General features: G+C 37.0%; 1 long non-coding RNA gene across 1 annotated transcript in view; it reads right to left on the bottom strand.

Moving 5' to 3' along the window:
* The window catches only part of LOC120103454 (uncharacterized), a 41,794-nt gene that overhangs the window by 20,974 nt on the left and 14,647 nt on the right, over positions 1 to 6,173 (bottom strand). The window lies entirely within an intron of this gene.

Genomic DNA, 6,173 nt, shown 5'->3' with positions numbered 1-6,173 from the left:
AAGCTTTTTGAAGTATAGAAAATATTCTACTCCTAAAACTATCAATACATGCAAAAATTCTCTTTGGAAAATATTTACAACTATTTTGTCTGCTTTTTGGAAAGGACAATGCATTGTTCTCATGGAAAGCCACTTTCATTCAGAAGCATTCAGTAAGAGGAAGTAGATATGTCTGACCTAATGTAATTTATCACATTACAATTAAATATGTACAATTACTGATTTTTGTACTACCAAAAATAAACTTGTTAAAAATAACTTAATAAATTTTTTTAAAAAAATTAATTGATTAAAGTTGAAAAGTATTATGTCCTTAAATATAAATGCTAAAGTTCAGATTCTAACAAAGAAAATGATTTATGCAATTTGGATCTAAAAAGGGTGCTTCAGGAAACCAAATACGAACCATAAAACATTTGGTAAGTCAATTTTCATTAAAATTAAAATAATATTTTATTTTTAAGACAACATGGCAAAAACTACAAATAATGGATTTTAAAAAACTATTGTAACAGAGTACTCTCCATAGGAGTTATATAATATACCAGAATACATGTGTATAATATGTATATACATAAATATTTATATGTTTTCAGCACACTAACGTATTTATAAAGTTTATGTGTACTCATATGTTACACTTGTGCTACATATTATAACATATATTTATATATACAGAAAACCCATTTCAATATTCAATGCAAAAGGCTCATTAAGATGATGGAGAAAAACAACTTAAAAGAGGACTTCCCAAAAGGCACATTATGGACTATCAAACCAAATGGAAATGAGCTTAACATTATTTGGCATCAATATCATGACATGTATAAAGGTACTAGCTCGGTGCCATCATAATAGCTCTAATAACAAGTGGTGAAGGGAAAGGAGTTAACTTGAATTCTCACATTGTGCTGGTGGGAGTGCAAAGCAGCACAAACCTTGGGACAGTTGACGACCCTGTATAAGTACACATACATCTGTGTGCTGCTGGAAACCAAGTATTTGTTTAGTAAAACAATGGAAGATTTCTGCCTGCACCTGGAGCTGGCCCAGTCCCAGAACTATCTGTACCCAAATCCGTTGGGGGAAAGGGATAGACTCTCACAAGTGAGGACAATCCTGGGAGCTCAGGGGCGACCAGCACTTCTGCTCGCATTCCTGTCCCAAGAGGAACCCACCTAGAGCCCTCTGGACAGAGAAGCCCAGGAGCAGTCTAGGACAGGATTCTTCTAGTTTCTGTCTGTGTCTGGAGCTGACACTGACCCACAGCTCTCTATATCCAAATCTTATGGGGGAGAGAGCTGGACTCAGAAGTGAAGACAATACTGAGAGTTCAGGGGACACCATCACTTCTGCTCACATTCCTGGCCCAAGAGGAAATTGCCTAGTGCCCTCTGGACATAGAAACCTAATGGCAGTCAGGGACAGGATCCTTCAAGTATCTGCCTGGGCCTGGAGGTAAAATCCTGTCCCCAGGAACTCTGACACACCTGAGAGCAGAGGTAAGACAAGCACTTCTGCTCAGAGAGACCAGCCTAGAGTTTTCAGGACACAGGAAGCCAGGAGCAGTCTGGGACAGGATCCTACCAGTTTCTGCCTGCACCCAGAGCTGACCTTATAACACAGTTCTCTCTGTACCTAGATATCTCTAAAAGAAAGCTGGTCTCCAGGAGTGTTGACACATAGGCTTACAGGAGGGTCAAGTCACTGGCAGAGACAAGACCAGATAACACCAGAGACAACCAGATGTCAATAGGCAAGAACAGGAACATATACAACAGAAACCAAGACTGCTTGGCATCATCAGAGCACAGTTCTTCCACCTAAGCGAATATTGGATATCCCAACACACCAGAAAAGCAAGATTTGGATTTAAAATCACATCTCAGGATGATGATAAAAACTTTTCAGAGGATGTAAGTAACTCCCTTAAAGAAATACAGGGAAACAAGTAGAAGCCCTTAAAGAGGAAACACAAAAATCCCTTAAAGGATTACAGGAAAACACAACCAAACAGTTGAAGGAATTGAACAAAACAATCCGGGATCTAAAAAGGGAAAGAGAAACAATAAAAAATCACAAAGGGAGAAAACCCTGGAGGTAGAAAACCTAAGAAAGAGATCAGGAGTCATAGACACAAGCATTAACAACAGAATACAAGAGAAATAGAACAGAGAAACTCAGGTGCAGAAGATACCATAGAAAACACTGATACAACCATCAAAAATAATGTGAAATTCAAAAAGCTCCTAACCCAAAGTACCCAGGAATTCCAGGAAAAATGAGAAGTTCAAACTTAAGGATAATAGGTATAAAAGAGAACTAAGATTCCAAACTTAAAGGGTCAATAAATATATTCAACAAAATTATACAAGAAAATTTCCCTAATTTAAAAAAAAAAAAGAAACCCATGAACATACAAGAAGCATACAGAACTCCCAATAGATTGGATCAGAAAAGAAACTTCTCTTGTCAAAAAATAGTCAAAACACCAAGTGCACAAAACAAAGAAAGAATATTAAAAGCAGTAAGAGAAAAAGGTCAACTAACGTATAAAAGCAGACCTATCCGAATTGCACCAGACTTCTCACCAAAGACCATGAAAGCCAGAAGATCCTGGGCAGATGTCATACAGCCCCTAAGAGAACACAAATGCCAGCCCAAGCTACTATACCCAGCAAAGCTGTCAATTAGCATATTGATTATAAACCAAGATATTTCATGACAAAACCAAATTTACACAATATTTTTCTGCAAATCCAGCCTTACAAAGGATAATAGATGGAAAACTCCAACACAAGAAGGGAAACTACACCCTAGAAAAAGCAAGAAAATAATCTTCTTACAACAAACCCAAAAGAAGATAACCACACAAACATAATTCCACATCTAACAACAAAAATAATAGGAAACAACAATCAATATTTAATAATATTAACACAATGGACTCAATTCTCCAATAAAAAGATATAGGCTAAAAGAGTGGATATGTAAAGAGGACCCAGAATTTTGCTGTATATACCTTTGTGACAAAGAAAGGTACTCAGAATAAAAGGTTGGAAGACAATTTTCCACAAAAATGGTCCAAAGAAACAAGCTGGACTAGATATTCTAAGATTGAATGAAATTGACTGTCAACCAACAGTTAACAAAAGATAAGGAGGACACTTCATATTCATCAATGGAAAAAAACTACCAAGATGAATTCTCAATCTTGAATATCTATACTCCAAATGCAAGGACAACTACATTCATAAAAGAAATCTTACTGAAGCTCAAAGCACACATTGCCCCTCACACAATAATAGTGGGAGATTTCAACACCCCACTCTCATCAATGGACAAAAACTAAACAGAGACACAGAAAAACTAACAACTTCTATGAACCAAATGGATTTAACAGATATTATTAGAACATTTCATCCTAAAACAAAGAATATACCTTCTTCTCAGCACCTCATGGTATCTTCTCCAAAACTGAACATATAATCAGTCACAAGAGAGGTCTCAACAGATAAGGAGAAAGAGGGACACTCCTTCATTTTTGGTTGGATTGCAAGCTGGTCTGTCCATGTGTACTCTTTGGATGGTGGTTTAGTCTCTGGGAGCTCTGGTTGGTTGGTATTGTTGTTCTTATGGGGTTGCAAACTCCTTCAGCTCCTTCAACCCTTTCTCTAAGTCCTCCATTGGGGACCCTCTTCTCAGTTCAGTGGTTATCTGGGAGCATCCTCCTCTGTATTTGTCATGCTCTAACAGAGCCTCTCAGGAGACAGCAAAATCAAACTCCTGTCAGCTTGCACTTCTTGGCATCAGCAATATCATCTGGATTTAGTGGCTTTGTATATGGGCTGGATACCAAGGTGGGGCAAAATCTGGATGGTCTTTCCTTCAGTCAGCCCCAAAATTTTCTCCATGTTTCCTCCTGTGAATATTTTTGTTCCCCCTTCTAGGAAGGACTGAAGCATCTGCACTTTGGCTGTCCTTGAGCTTCATGTGGTCTGTGGATGGTATCTTGGGTAATCTGAGCTTTTAGGCTAACATCCACTTATCAGTGGGTGCAGATCATGTATGTTTTTGTGATTAGGTTACCACATTCAGGATATTTTCTAATTCCATCCATATGCCTATGAATTTCATGAAGTCATTGTTTTTAATAGCTGAATAGCTCTAGAAAGTTTTTAATTTCTTTATTTCTTCCTTGATCAAGTTATCTTTGAGTACACGTGTATGTGGACTTTCTGTCATTTTTATTGTTATTGAGGACCAGTGATAGGATATGTGGGACTATTTCCATCTTCTTATATCTCTTGAGGCCTGTTTTGTGACCAACTATATGGCCGATTTTGGAGACGGTACCATGAGGAGCTGAGAAGAAGAAAATTCTTTTGTTTTATAGATGAAATGTTCTACAGATACATGTTAAATCCATTTGGTTCCTAAGTTCTTTTAGTTTCTTTGTGTCTTTGTTTTGTTTCTGTTTCCATGATCTGTCTGTTGCTGAGAATGGGCTGTTGAAATCTCCCACGATTACTGTTTGAAGTACAGTGTGTGTATGTATATATATGTATATATATATATATATATATATATATATATATACACATGGTGTTCTTCCTTATCTTTTTTGATACTTTTGGTTGAAAGTCGATTTTATTCTATATTAGAATGACTATTCCAGCTTGTTTCTTGGGACTATTTGCTTGGAAAACTGTTTCCCAGCCTTTTACTCTGAAGTAATGCCTGTCTTTGTCACAGAGGTGTTTCCTGTACACAGCAAAATGCTGGGTTCTCTTTACATATCCAGTCTATTAGTCTATGTCTTTTTATTGAGTATTTGAGTCCATTGATGTTACGAGGTATTGGGGAATTGTGCTTGTTTTTTCCTGTTATTTTTGTTGTCAGAGGTGGAATTATGTTTGTGTGGCTAACTTCATTTGGGTTTGTTGCAAGATTACTTTCTTGCTTTTTCTAGGGTGTAGTTTCCCTTCTTGTGTTGGAGTTTTCCATCTATTATCCTTTGTAAGACTGAATTTTTGCTCAGATATTGTGTAAATTTGGTTTTGACATGGAATGTCTTGGTTTATCCATCTATGCTATAGTAGATACTATAGCCAGTTTTGCTGGCTATAGTAGTTTAAGATGGCATTTGCATTCTCTTAGGGTCTGTATGACATCTGCCCAGGATCTTCTAGCTTTCATATCTCTGGTGAGAAGTCTGGAGTCATTCTGACTAGTCTGCCTTTATACGTTACTTGACCTTTTTCCCTTACTGCTTTTAATGTTCTTTCTTTGTTTTATGCACTTGGTGTTTTGACTATTATGTGATAGAAGGAATTTCTTTTCTGGTTAAATCTATATGGAGTTCTGTATGCTTCTTGTATGTTTATGAGCATCTTTTTCTTTAGGTTAGGGAAGTTTTCTTCTGTAATTTTGTTGAAGATATTTACTGGACCTTTAAGTTGGGAATATTTGCTCTCTTTTATGTCTATTATCCTTATGTTTGATCTTTTCATTGTGTCCTAGATTTCCTGGATGTTTTGGGTTAGGAGATTTTTGTGTTTTGCATTTTCTTTGACAGTAGTGTCAATGTTTTCTAATGGTATCTTCTGTCCCTGATATTCTCTATTCTATCTCTTGTATTCTGTTGGTAATGCTTGCATCTATAACTCCTAAACTCTTTTATAGGCTTTCTATTTCCAGGGTTGTCTCCCTTTGTGGTTTCTTTATTGTTTCTATTTCCACTTTTAGATTCTGGATCATTTTCTTCAATTCTTTCCTCTGTTTGGCTCATTTTTATCTTTCTTCTTTAAGGGCTTCTACTTGTTTTTCTGTGTTGTTCTGTATTTCTTTAAGGGAGTTATGTACATCTGCCCCAGAGTCCTCTAATGTCTTCATGAGTTATGATTTTTAAATCAAAGTCTTGCTTTTCCATTGTGTTCAGGTACTCAGGACTTGCTGTGGTGGGGGAACTGCGTTCTGATGATTCCAAGTGGCCTTGGTTTCTATTGCTTAGGTTCCTTCCCTTTCATCTTGACATCTGCTTATCTCTGGTGTTAGCTGGTCTTGGTGTCTCTTACAATGCCTTGACACACCTGTAAGCCTGTGTGTCAGCACTACTGGGAGACCAGCTCTCTCTCCAAGGGATCTGGGTTGTATCAAACCTTTTACATGAA

This window comes from Rattus norvegicus, chromosome 6, assembly GCF_036323735.1.
Source record: "Rattus norvegicus strain BN/NHsdMcwi chromosome 6, GRCr8, whole genome shotgun sequence".
Taxonomy (NCBI): domain Eukaryota; kingdom Metazoa; phylum Chordata; class Mammalia; order Rodentia; family Muridae; genus Rattus; species Rattus norvegicus.
This window is presented reverse-complemented; position numbering and strand designations above follow the sequence as displayed.